This window comes from Chelonoidis abingdonii, chromosome 4 (assembly GCF_003597395.2).
Source record: "Chelonoidis abingdonii isolate Lonesome George chromosome 4, CheloAbing_2.0, whole genome shotgun sequence".
Classification (NCBI taxonomy): domain Eukaryota; kingdom Metazoa; phylum Chordata; order Testudines; family Testudinidae; genus Chelonoidis; species Chelonoidis abingdonii.
The window spans coordinates 640,838-654,603 of NC_133772.1; the positions used below are offsets into that span (position 1 = coordinate 640,838).

Sequence of the window (13,766 nt, forward strand, 5' to 3'; positions counted from 1 at the left end):
CTTGCTAGCCCAGCCCTGCCCCCCCCAGCTCTGCCGGTGCCCCTCACTCCCAACCCGCAGCCCCTGCTAGCCCAGCTCTGCCCCCCTAGCTTTACCGGTGCCCCTCACTCCCGACCTGCAGCCCCCTGGACTCCCCCAGCTCTGCCAGGGCCCCTCACTCCCAATCTGCAGCCCCTGCCAGCCCATCCCTGCCCCCCCCCCCAGCACACAGCTGAGTTGCAGTGCTGGGGGGGCAGTGGAGTGGGGTTATTGCAGGAAGCTCTGGGGTTGCATCATGAATCTCTGAGCTGAAGAAACCAGCGCAGAGTGAGAGCTGGTGGCGGGGGAAGCGAGGGGGTTTCACCCGGGGCACGTGGATTTCCCAGAAACTTTGTCCTAAGGAAAATGTCAGTGTCACCCCATCCTATCTGGGGCCCAGTGGGGGGGTGGCAGGGGCTGGGCCCCTGACCTGACACTGGGGGTGGGCCCAGGACCCCTCACCAGCGCTAGGCTGTAGTTTCCCAGATCAGCCTCACGTGAGCCGCCGGCTTTAACTGAAAGCACTGGGCGAAACCAGCTGTGCCCGGCACCAGGGCTGTTTCTGGTCCCTTTTCCCCGGAGCCACGTCATGGGCAACGCCTGGGCCAGGACACTCCTCTGGGCACGGCCCCCCAGTAACCCCCCCAGGCCGCCGCCACTGATTCCTGCCTCCAGCCCCCTCGGCCCAAGGGTGAGCCCCTGAGATCCCTCCACTGGCCCCAGACAAGGCACCCAAGCCCCAGGTCAGAGCAGAGCCCAGGAGCGCCAGAGCCAGGCGGGGGTCCCACCTGTGGCCCCCCAGCCCAACGGGGCTCCAGGTGGGGTAATTTGCATACAGGGAGGGGGTGTCACCAGCCCGTGGCCCCACCCGAGGGAGGAGGAGTGGATTCCCAGAAGCAGGGGGGCCCCCACAGGGAACTTTCCCCCCACCCCCCTCAGCCGGGCAGGTGGTTTCCAGCAGTTCCCATATGAGAGGCAGTTTCGGGCCAGGACCCACTGGGCATCCCCGGCCCGGCAGCCCTCAGCGCCCCCCAGAGCAGAGCCCCCAGCAGCTTCGGCCACAGCTCGTTTCTGACAAGTTCTTTACTGATCACGTTTTTGAACCATCCTGAGTTACAGAATGTGGGGGGGTCCTGGGGGCAGATCCCCCCACTGCCCCCACCACAGGCACATGGAACCCAACAGAGGCTGCCTGGCCCGGGGTATCCTCCCCTCCCCCAACTCTGAAAATCAGCCTCTGGGGGCTCCCTGCTCCCCCCACCATGATTCCAGGGGGGACAGGAACGTGCTGAAACCTGGGACAGCTTGTGGGGGGGGGGTTGCCAGGGCCAGCACCCCCCACTGCCCCAGAAGCGCCTGGGGGGGGCCGGCGGGGGGCTGTCCCACCAGAGCTCACTAGGCCGTGATCAGTAAGGGCGGGGGGTCCCCAGCACCCCCAGCTGGACGGAACGAGAAGGGGGATCCCTGGGGTCCCACCAAGGCAGCTGGGTCCTCACTCCCAGGTGGGAGGGGGCAGAGTCCTAGGGGAGACGGGGGCATTAGCAAGAGACCAGGGACCCCAGATCCAGCCCCCCAACTCCTGTCCTGAGAGCCCCTCAGCCCCAGTGCCCCTCTCCCAGGCCCTGTCCAGCCCCCGCTTCCTCCACGTACCATGTCAGTGTCCTGCTGGCACCAGCCAGGGGTCACTTGTCTCCGGCCGTCAGCCCCCACACTGCGCCTTTCTGCCTCATCTGCAAGGGGGAGAGGGCAGGGTTAAGCCCTGGCTAGCCCCACCCCCACAGGAACCTGCCTCCCCCCCAGGGGGCAGACCCCCCCCCGCCCCCACCTCATCCAGCTCCTTCTGCGTCTCCTCCATGCGGCGAATGTCGTCCATGCTCAGATCCACCCACTTGTCCAGCCAGCAGAAGAGCTGCCGGTTGAAATTGGTGAAGAGGCGTTGCTCTTGCAAGGGGCAGAGACAGAGAGAGGCGTCATATTGTGGGGCCAGGCCCCGTGTCCCGTTCCCAATCCCTGAGCCAGCCAGCCCTGCCCCGGGACAGGTGGGAGCCGGCACCCCCCGGAGGGGAACAGCCCTGTGTCCCTGCCCTGGGGCCACTGGCGCAGTCTCACCTTGTGTATGAATTGCTCCATGCAGCCCTGCAGGCCCCACCAGTGGAAGTTCACCGTCACCAGCTTGTAGGCGCACATGTGGGGAGACTCCTTGTTACTGGCCAATTCCCACTAGGAAAAGACACGAGGGATGTAAGAACGGAGCTGCCCTGCTCGGTCCATCCGCTCTGGAGCACGGATCCAGTGTCCAGCTTGGCGCCCAGCCCCAGCCGGCCGACCAGGACCCCAAGGGACATCACATCAGCCCTGCCAAGGGGCAGGATTTGTTGTGTCTCAAGGGACATCCAGAGCAGGGGGTTGTGTCCCTGCCCATCCTGCTACTAGCCAGTGATGGACCCATCCTCCAGGAACTTGGCTAGTTCCTTGTTGAACCCTGGTATAGCCTTGGCCTTCACAGCATCCCCCTGGCACCAAGTTCCCCAGGCTGTCCGGGCATTGGGAGAAGAAATACTTCCTTTGTTTGATTGAAACCTGCTGCCGACTAATGTCATTGGGGGACCCCTAGTTCTTGTGTTAGGAGGAGGAGTAAATAACACTTCCCTATCTACTTTCTCCACCCCAGTCACGATTTTCTAGCCCTCTACCATATCCCCCCTTAGCCATCCCTTTCCCAAGCTGACCAGCCCCAGTCTGACTAATCTCTCCTCACACAGCAGCTGTTCCAGACCCCTCATCCTTTCTGGGCCCTTTGCTGAACCTTTCCCAGTTCCCGTCTGTCTGATTTGAGGTGGGGCGACCAAATCTACACAGTGGTCAAGGTGTGAGCGTCCCATGTGTGACGAAGGGGGATTCTCCCTTGTTGTTGTATGTGAGCCTATGTGAGTCTTACTGTTTGGCATAAACACTGTGTATGCCTCAGTTTCCCTGTGTGCTGCACCAATGTCCAGCTGGTGGGAATAGGGCTGTGTGACTTGCGGGGCTGCTCCAGCTGCCTGCACGGATGCTATGGCTGAACCGGTGACCCAGGAGGGGGATGCAACCAGGTGACTCTTGGCCCGGGCAAGACAAAGGCCAGAGGAGGAGCAATGGGCCAGGCAGGGGCCAGGCAGCTGGAAGGAGTCAGTCTGGGCTGGCTTGGGGTGGAGGGGGGTGGCGGGGACCAGCCCTGGCTCTGGGCTCCCCTCCCCCCAAGTTGGACTTGGCTGAAAGTCCCTGATTTCTGTGCTAATGAGCTCTGCCCTACGCTGTGTTCCTGTCATCGAATAACCTCTGTGTTCCCGGCTGGCTGAGAGTCATGTCTGACTGCAAAGTGGGGGTGCAGAACCCTGTGGCTTCCCCAGGACCCCGCCTGGGTGGGCTCGCTGTGGGAAGCCCACGGAGGGGCAGAGGATGCTGAATGCTCCAAGGAGAGACCCGGAGGCGAAGACGTGTGAGCTTCTTGCCCTGAACAAGTCTGCTCCGAGGGAGAGGAGGCTCCCCAAAGTCCTGCCTGGCTTTGTGGGGGCAGTTCCAAGGCATCGCCCGGGGGACCCTGTGACCACAGCGATTTATATGAAGCAATTATGAGATTCCTCTCTCTTCCTTTCCTAATGGTCCAAACATTGTGTTGCTGTTTGGCTTGCCAGCCTGCACGTTGCAGGGAGGTTTGCAGGGAGCAGATCACCAGTGACTTCCAAAGATCGTCCTTGAGTGGCCACCAGCTTCCCTCATGCCGCGTCGTTCTAGCTGGGCTGGGTGCTTTCCAATGCCAGGGTTGCATTTCTTCAAATCGGAATTCTTACCCTGCCAGGTTGTTTGCCGTCACCCAGTTTTGAGGGACTCTCTTGTAGCTCTTTGCAGGCTGCCTGGGACTTAACTACCTGAAGGAGTTTTTGTATTGGCTGCAGAGTGCCACCTCCCTGTTCACCCCTTTCTCAGATCTTTACGACTGTTACCTAGGAGGGGACCCCAACAAGTTTACTTCTCTCCGTCTGAGGAATGACCGTTTACTCCCGCCCTTTGTTCCCGTCTTGTACCAGTGACCGACCCACACAGGGACCTTCCCTCGATCCCTGCGCAGCTGACTTCACGTAAGAGGCTTGTGGGCGAGGGCCTTGTCAAGGGCTTCTGAATTCCACGTTCCCTATTATCCCTGGGTGCCCCACAATCCGACCTTCTTCAACCCCCGTATTTCCACATTGGGGAGGCTGATTTCCTTCACAGGAAACTCATATGGTCATTTTTCCTCAACCAACTGTGCTTCAGTGGACGAAGCAAACAGGTGCAGGAACATGGCACCCGTGAGTGAATCCCAGGAGTCTGGTTTCCCCAGCTCCTCCCTCTCTCTCCCGGATCTAAGCCAGTAGGCACAGGTTACCTTCCAGTTCTGACCGTGGCCCTCGCCTTGTCTATCCCACGAGACGCTCTGAAAAAGAGCCAGACTTCGTCTGCTTTGTAATTCCTGGCACAGAGAGAGGGAGTGAGTCAGGGTCGGGGCTGGCAGGGGCCTGCAGGGGGGAGTGAGGGGCAGTGTGGGGGGGCTCTCTCCGGACACTGGGTCGGTCAGGGATGTCTATGTGGACAACTCCGTGTCCTTCCATGTCGCCGTGTTCCAGACCGTGAACCTGCCCCCGGGCAGGTGAGGAGCCAATCAGGGAGGCGGAGCAGAACATTATGGTAGGGGTCTCACGCCCAGATCGGGGCACTGGCTAAGGGGCACACCCAACCCTCAGCTGCTCCCCTGCTTTGGCCTCCTCCCTGGGAAGCGGCGATCCGCTGGCCTTGTCGGTGACAGGGACGGCTCTGGCCAGCATGGGGCACCAGGGCGGAGCTGATGGGGGCGGGCCTGCCTGGCCATGGCGTACTGGGGGGGAGCTGCCAGGGGCCGGGCTGAGCACTGGGGTGGCGATGGGGGACATAACCTCCCCTGCCATGGGGCGTATGGGGGGAACTACCAGCAGGTGTGCGTACTGAGGCAGGGCTGACGGGGGAACAGGCCTGGCCTGCCATGGGAAGGCACAGGGGTGGAGCCTATGGAGATGCGAGCCTGGCCTGGCACTGGGGCATACGGGGGGCGAGCTCCAGGGGCCGAATGCTGGGGCACGGAGGGGGGAAGGGGGTGGGGCTGACGGGGACGGGCTCTGGCATGGCCCTGGGGGGCACCAGGGGCGGGGCTGATGGGGGGACGGCGCCTGGACTGGCCATGGGGCATACTGGGGGGCGGAGCTGCCAGGGGGCGGGGCTCATTTACATTGTCCTGGGTGCCCAGGTCGGGTTTGTGCCACATCTCGATCCTGATGATGAAATTGTCCCTCACGTACTGGTTCTGGGGGCCAGGTGGAAGTGAGGGGCGGTAGCAGAGCCCAGAACCCCCCAGACCCGCCACCCCAGTGATGAGCTCCCAAAATCCTAAGAACTGGTTCCCTGCAGAACCCAGGCATCCAGGCTCCCAGCCCCCCCAGCCCCGGTAGGGAACCATGCGGTGAGTACAAACCCCACGTGCCTGTCTCCTCCCCACATCTGACCCCAACCCACGTCCTGCCCCCGACTGCCCCCCTCAGAACCCACAAGTTTCTCGTCCCCCCTCCTGCACTGGGGTAGCAGCAGCAGCCCGGGGCTCCGGGGGCTATTTAAAGGGCGGGGGCAGTAGAGGCAGCCGGAGCCCCAGACTTTGTAAATAGCCCAAGAGCTCACAGCCCTACCCCAGGGCTCCAGCAGGGGGGCTCTGGCGGCAACTGAAGGAGCCTGGGGCTCCAGCCCCTTTAAATTGCCCCCTGGGGAAGCCAGGTCGCCCCTTTAGCAACCGGTTCTACATTTAACAACTGCCCCACCCCCACCCAACACCTCCTGCAAGGGCAGACACAGCAAGACAACGGGAGGCCAGATACTGTGGGGACGGAGTCCCAGGGGAGATCCCCCACCCCCTGCCAGATCCGTCTCCCCACAGATTCCGTCCCCCAACTGTGATAGGAAGTGGAACACGGCACTTACTGTGATAACTGTAGCCCCAGGCCCCAGGACAGCAGGAACGAGAGAGAGAAAGATGAGATTAGCAACTAAAATCAACAGCAGAGAACCCAGGTGTCCGGGCTCCCAGGCTCCCCAGCTGGCTGGGACAGAACCCAGGCGTCCTGTCTTCCAGCCCACCCTGCCCCCATCTGGCCAGGGTAGAACCCAGGCGTCCAGGTGCATGGCTGTCCCGAAGTGTGAGGGAGCCAGGGCCATGCACCCCCCTCTTCCTGCGATTCCCTGGGACTCTCAGCCAACCAGTAACACAGCAGGTTTATTAGAAACAGGAACACAGTCCCAAGCATGGCTTGTAGGTACAACCAGGACCCCCCAGTCAGGTCAATCTTGTGGGGGGAGCCCAGACCCCGGTTCTGGGCTCCCTCTATTTCCCCAGCTAGCTCCAAACTGACCCCCCCCCCGCAGCTGTCTCACTCCCCCTCCAGCCTTTGTCCAGTTTCTGGGTCAGAAGGTGTCACCTGGCCCCACCCTCCTCTCGGCTCAGGTATCGTCCCTCAAGTGAAGTCACCCCGATATCCCACCACTGTCCAGCACCAATGCGGACAGTGCCAGTACCGCTCCCCCGTCAGTCCGCCCCGCTCCATCACAGCCCCCCTTGCAGACGGAGCAGACAAATCTCTGTATTGAGCATCTTCCCAGAACTTTCCTATGACTTTGTCCGAAGCCGTTTCCTGTAGCCCGGTATTGAGCCATTTTCATACAACTTTTGTATCAAGTCCTTTGATATAGAAACGCTGTGTCAGATCCCTATGTAGAAAAACTTCTCGAGAACTTTGCGTTAAGCCTGGGACAATGTTATAGCCCCTAAGGACAGCTACAGTAGAAGAAAAATGTCTTTTTGCTCAGAGGAGATAAGATCGCCCCCCCAACTCCCTTAATCAATTGCACTGTTGAATGAACAAGGTGTGACTGAGCAAGGTGGGAAGGCAACAGCTGCAACCCTTGGAGAGGGGCTGGGAGCCAGACCCAAGGACAGTAAGACCTGTCAAGTGGGCTCCTTAAAGAGGAGCAGAGACACTGACGCCCTTGGGGGTTAGAAGCCATCACCTGCTTTTGGAAACACCCTCTGTTCAGCATTGGGACAATCCCCAGAAGGAAGCAGCACAAAGGCCCAACGGCCACAGACACAGATTTTGAATCTGGTACAGATTTGCATGAGAGGGAAGCTGCTATAAAGGTGAGGTGTCTTGCAGAGTCCCCCGGGTCTTGTCTTGTCAACATGGGAGCATCGATCCGGATCCGCAGAAGTCCAGCTCCACCCCCTCCCCCAACTAACTCACCTGGCCAGTGCAATTAGGGGGAACAACTAATTGGTAACAACAAGACGACAAAGTGTGCTTGTGTGTGCATAAGTGTAATGTGTGTATATATATATATGTATCTTATGTGTACGATAGTCCTCATTAATAGATGTATTGCTAATAGATGTGGCGTTTTGCCTTATTCCCCCTGAAAAGATCCTGTGCAGCACTTGAAGTACAACAACTGAACTGAGCGGGGTCACTCTGCCCAGTGACCTGGGGAAGTTCAGGGCCCCCTCTCCGGGACAACGCGTCCGCTATCAGGTTGGCACTTCCCTTCACATGGACCACGTCCATGTCATAGTCCTGCAGGAGCAGGCTCCACCTCAGGAGCTTGGCGTTGGCTCCTTTCATCTGGGGCAGCCAGGTCAGGGGAGAGTGGTCGGTGTACACGGTGAAGTGTCGCCCAAAGAGATATGGCTCTAGCTTCTTAAGGGCCCACACCATGGCCAGGCATTCCTTCTCGATGGCCGCGTAGTTTTGCTCCCGGGGTAGCAGCTTCTTACTCAGGTACACGATGGGGTGTCTCTCCCCCTTTTCATCCTCCTGCATTAACACCGCCCCCAGTCCCGTGTCTGAGGCGTCGGTGAACACCATAAAGGGTTTGTCAAAATCTGGGTTCGCCAGAACTGGGCCACTGACCAGAGCCTCCTTCAGCGCCCGGAAAGCCTCCTGGCACGGCTCGGTCCAGATTACCTTGTCTGGCTTCCCCTTTTTGCACAGTTCAGTGATGGGGCCGGCTATGGTGCTAAAGTGGGGCACGAACCTTCGATAGTATCCCGCCATCCCAATAAAGGCCTGGACCTGCTTCTTGGTTTGGGGGGCAGGCCAGTCTCTGATCACCTCCACCTTGGCGGGTTCTGGCTTCAGGCAGCCGCTCCCCACCCGATGGCCCAGGTAAGATACTTCCGCCATCCCCACCTTGCACTTCTCAGCCTTTACGGTTAACCCAGCCTCCCGAATTCGGTTCAGGACTTGGGTAACCTGGGACACATGGTCCTCCCAGGTCTGGCTGAAGACGCAGATGTCGTCAATATAGGCCACGGCAAAACTCTCCATCCCCCTCAGTAGCTGATCCACCAGGCGCTGGAAGGTGGCCGGCGCTCCCTTGAGGCCAAAGGGCAGGGTCAGAAACTCGTAGAGCCCCAGAGGGGTGATAAAGGCCGATTTCAGCCTGGCATCTGCTTCCAGCGGCACTTGCCAGTAGCCCTTGGTAAGATCCATGGTGGTGAGGTACCGAGCACCTCCCAGCTTGTCTAGGAGCTCGTCAGGCCTGGGCATGGGGTAGGCATCAGATACGGTGATGGCATTGAGCTTTCGATAGTCCACACAGAACCGAATTGACCCATCCTTCTTGGGGACCAGCACCACTGGCGAGGCCCAAGGGCTGGAAGACTGCTGGATCACCCCCAAAGCCAGCATGTCCGTGACCTCCCTTTCCAGATCCTGGGCAGTTTTACCAGTGACCCGAAAAGGGGAGCATCTTATAGGGGGATGTGACCCGGTCTCCACCCTGTGGACAGTCAAATTAGTGTGTCCAGGCTGGTTGGAAAACAGCTGTCGGTACAGATGCAGCACCCCTCTGATCTCAGCGTGCTGGGCCAGGGTCAGCTGATCAGAGAGGGGAATCGCCTCCAGGGGGGAACCAGCTTTTGTCCCAGGGAATAGATCCACTAAAGGGTCATCTCCCTGCCCCTCCCAGTGTCCACACACGGCCAACACCACATTCCCCCTGTCATAGTATGGTTTCATCATGTTCACATGGTACACCCGACGGTGATGTGCCCAGTTTGACAGCTCCACCACATAGTTTACCTCATTCAGTTGCTTGATAACCTTGAAGGGCCCTTCCCAGGCGGTCTGGAGTTTGTTTTTCCTCACAGGGATGAGAACCATCACCTGATCCCCGGTGGCAAAGGCTCGGGCCCGGGCCGTGCGGTCATACCAGACCTTCTGCTTCCTCTGGGCTCGGGCCAGATTCTCCCTGGCCAGGCCCATGAGCTCGGCCAGTCTTTCCCGGAAGGTCAGGACATACTCCACCACTGACTCTCCCTCGGGAGTGGCCTTCCCCTCCCATTCATCTCTCATCAGGTCCAGGGGCCCCCTTACTCGCCTTCCATACAACAGTTCGAAAGGCGAAAACCCGGTAGACTCCTGGGGTACCTCCCTGTACGCGAACAGCAGGTGAGGTAAGTATTTGTCCCAATCCTGCGGGTGCTGGTTCATAAATGTTTTTAGCATCATCTTCAGCGTCCCGTTGAACCTTTCCACCAGCCCGTTGGACTGGGGGTGATACGCTGAGGCCCAGTTGTGCTGCACCCCACATTTCTGCCATAAGGACCGGAGCAGGCCCGACATGAAGTTGGACCCCTGATCCGTTAAGACCTCCTTGGGGAACCCCACCCGGCTGAAAATTGTCATCAGCGCATCTGCCACTGTGTCCGCTTCAATAGAGGACAAGGCCACCGCCTCGGGGTAGCGAGTGGCAAAATCCACCACCACCAGGATGTATTTTTTCCCTGACCGGGTCATCTTGCTGAGAGGTCCCACTATGTCCATGGCCACCTTCTGGAAAGGTTCTTCTATGATGGGTAAAGGCCTCAAGGCTGCTTTCCCCTTGTCCCGGGCCTTCCCCACCCTCTGGCAGGGGTCACAGGATTGGCAGTACTGTCGGACATGGGTAAAGACCCCAGGCCAGTAAAAGTTCTGTAGCAGCCTCTGCCTGGTGCGCCGGATTCCCTGTTGTCCTGCGAGAGGGATGTCATGGGCCAGGTACAGCAGCTTGTGGCGAAACTTCTGGGGAACCACCAGCTGCCTCCTGATCCCCCATGACTCTACCTCCCCTGGGGGAGCCCATTCTCGGTACAGGAACCCCTTCTCCCACAGGAACCTCTCCTTGCAACCTCTCCTCAGGGTCTGTTCCGCACTAAGGTCAGCCTGGTCCCTGGGCTTCCGCAAGGAGGGATCTTTCTGCAACTCCGCCTGGAACTCAGCAGCTGGGACAGGGATGGGGACCAGCTCTCTCTTGCTGGCTGGGCCTGAGGTCGCAGCCTCTCTGAGCCCTGCCCCTGGACGCTCCCCGCCCCCCAGGTTAGGGTCCTGCACCTCGGGCCGAGTACCTTCCCCGTTGTCGGGGTGCAGTGCCCTTTGCCGACTCTGACTACGAGTCACGACCAGGGCACTCTGAGTGCTACTAGGCCAGTCCTCAAGGTCCCCTCCCATTAACACGTCTGTGGGCAAATATGGGTGTACCCCCACATCCTTGGGGCCCTCCCTGGCCTCCCACTTCAGATGTACTCTTACCACGGGCACCTTGAATGGGGTCCCGCCCACGCCCATCAGGGTCAGGTAGGTGTCGGGCACCATCCGATCTGAGCCCACCACCTCGGGTCGGGCAAGCGTCACCTCTGCACCCGTGTCCCAGTACCCAGTGACCTCCCTCCCATCTACCTCCAGGGAAACAATGCACTCTTTCCGGAGGGGCAGCCCCGCGCCCACCCGGTAAACTAAGAACCCGGAGGCTGGCGCTTCCAGCCCCCCAGAGGAGCTGACCTGGGGACCTCCTCCCTCCTTCATAGGTGGTATGTTGCCAGCCCCCCTTTCCCGGGAGGGTAGCCCATCTTCCGATTGGGTTTTTACCCAGTCCACCCTCTGCGGGTTGGGTCTGCTTGGTCTGTCCCTGAGCTTGGGGCACTGGGCCCGTATGTGGCCTCGTTGGCCACATTGATAGCAGCCCATGTCTCGTGGGTCCCCTGGAGTGGGTCGGAGGGACCTGACACTGGATGTTCCCCTTTTGGGGGGGTTCTCCATAGGCCCCCGCTGGGAGGTCCCATGATGACTCTCTCTCTGCGCTGAGGCAGGCCTGCTCCTTCGAGACTCCTCCCTGCCATCCCCTGCCCGACTGTCCACAAATTGGTCGGCAAGTTGGCCTGCGTGCTGCGGGTTCTCCGGCTTCTGGTCCCTCAACCACAGCCTCAGGTCGGACGGGCACTGCTCGTACAGGTGCTCCAGTATGAACAGGTCCAGCAAGTCCTCTTTAGTTTGGGCCCCAGCTGTCCACTTGCGGGCATACCCCTGCGCCCGGTTGACCAGTTGTAGATATGTGATCTCACGGGTTTTACGCTGACTCCGGAACCTTTTCCGGTACATCTCAGGAGTCAGCCCAAACTCGCGGAGCAGGGCCTGTTTGAACAGTTCGTAGTCCCCCGCCTCCGCCCCTTTCAGTCGGCTGTACAGCTCCACGGCTGTGGAGTCCAGTAAGGGGGTGAGAAACTGGAGCCTGTCTGCAGGGCCAACCCTGTGCAGCTCGCAGGCATTCTCAAAGGCCGTCAGGAAGGTGTCTATGTCCTCCCCCTCCTTACGCCGGGGCAGCAAGCGCTTATCAAAGTTCGGTGTAGGCTTGGATCCCCCCTCACTCACCGCAGCCGGGGCCCGCTGCTCCTCAGCCAGGCCAGTTCCAGCTCATGCTGATGCTGTTTCTCCTCATGCGGACGCTGCTTTTCCTGTTCCTCCTGCTCCTGCTTCAATTCTTGCCTTCTTAACTTGAGCTCTTCCCGTCTCAGCTCCCTCCCATATTCCAGCCACATTCGTTCCAGGGACGGGGAGCTCTGCCAGGACGATCCCCTGCTGGCTGCCGGGGTCAGGGAGCCCTCGGTATTCACTGGGCTTCCCCCAACTCCTCCCCTAGGTATGGGTGGGCAGGGTCTCAGGGTGTCCTCGGCAGCAGCCTGACCCCTCCCAGCCAGGTCAGGCCCTGGGGCCCAGGCTGCATCCGCTAGGCGGCTTCCCTCAGGGACAGGGCTCCGTTCATCCAAGCGATCCTTCTCCTCCAGCTGGGCAATTAGCTGTGCCTTGGTGGACCTCTCAATGTGCAGCCCCCTCTGCCTGCACAGCTCCACCAGGTCTTTCTTAAGGCGTTTAGCATACATCTTCGTGACGGCCACTCGCCGGCCTGTGCTTTCAGCTTCCCACCGGTTCCAGGGAGACCTCTCGTGCACCAGCCCTTCTGCAGGAAATCCTTCTCTCTCCCAGGGTTGAGCTGCAGCCTCCTCCGCCCCTGGGACTGCTCCTGCAATCCCCCGGGGGACCCTGTAACTGCAGAAATCCTTCTCTCTCCCAGAGTCGAGCTGCAGCCTCCTCCGTCCCTGGGACTGCTCCTGCAATCCCCCCGGGGTACCCTGTTACTGGAAAAACCCTTCTCTCTCCCAGGGTCGAGCGGCAAGCTCCTCCGCCCCTGAGACTGCTCCCTGCAGTCCTCAGGGGGACCCCGTTACTCCAACAGTCCTTCTCGCTGGTCACACACTCCCAGGGGTTAACTGCCCCCTGAAACCGTCCCTCTCTGAGCCTTCAGCACACCTGGTCCCCGTCAGCCACCCTTCGCTTTACTGCTCCCCAGTCACTTACTGGAGGAAGCGCCGTCCATGGGGTGCAGTATCTCCCACCGCTGCCACGGAGTGTGTGGGAGTCAGGCCCTGCACCCCTCTTCCTGGGACTCTCAGTGACTCTCAGCCAGCCAGTAAAACAGAAGGTTTATTGGACAATGGGAACGAAGGATACAGCAGAGCTTGGAGGCAGAACCAGGACCCCTCAATTGAGTCCTTCTGGGGGTTCAGGGAGCTTAGATCCTAGTTTGGGACTCCCTGCGCTGCATCCCCAGCCCAAAACCGAAACTGACCAACCCCTCTCCAGCAGGCTCCTTTCCTTTGTCCAGCTTCCCGCCAAAGGTGTTGATCCCCCTCCCCCCCACCTGGCTCAGGTTACAGGCTCAGATCCTGTACATCACCTAAAGTCACCCCCTGCTCTCCCATCCCCCCCACAGACAGTCCCTACTGCATCACATCCCACCCCCATGCAGCCAGTCCCAGTGAAACTCCCCCGCCCCACCGCCAGGCCAGTCCCCATCACAGGGGCTCACCGGTGCGGCACTAGGGGTAGGTGTTCCAGGCCTTCTCGCGAAACACCAGCGAGCCCTTGGGCGCCAACATCTTCACGAAGTCGGGCACCTTGCTGTGGGGGGAGCATGTGCGGCTCAGAGCCAGGGGCCTTGGCTCTGCCCCACTCCACCAGCTCCACCCCCACCCTGGGGGCGTCTCCCACCTCCCCAGCCCTCCCCTGGCCCCCCAAGCATGAGCCCCCCATCTGCCATGCCGTCCCTTCCCCCCACATCCCTGTGTCCAACAGCCCCGCCCCACATCCTGCTGTCCTCCCCCCGGGGGACACTCACCTGTGCAGGTGATAGAGCTTGTGGGTGTTCTGGCCGGTCTCGCCCGGGCGCTCGTTAGCCAGCACCTCAATGCCCTCCCCACCCCCGTGTTGTTCTTGCTGGAACTAGGGGGGATGGAGTGAGCCCAGCGCCCTGCCCCCACACAGCCAGTGCATCCATCTGCCCCTCCG

General features: G+C 60.4%; 1 pseudogene; it reads right to left on the bottom strand.

Annotated features, from left to right (window-relative positions):
- Nucleotides 1–1,083: 1,083 nt before the first annotated feature.
- Nucleotides 1,084–13,766, bottom strand: part of LOC116826718 (phosphatidylinositol transfer protein beta isoform-like) — a 17,090-nt pseudogene continuing 4,407 nt past the window's right edge.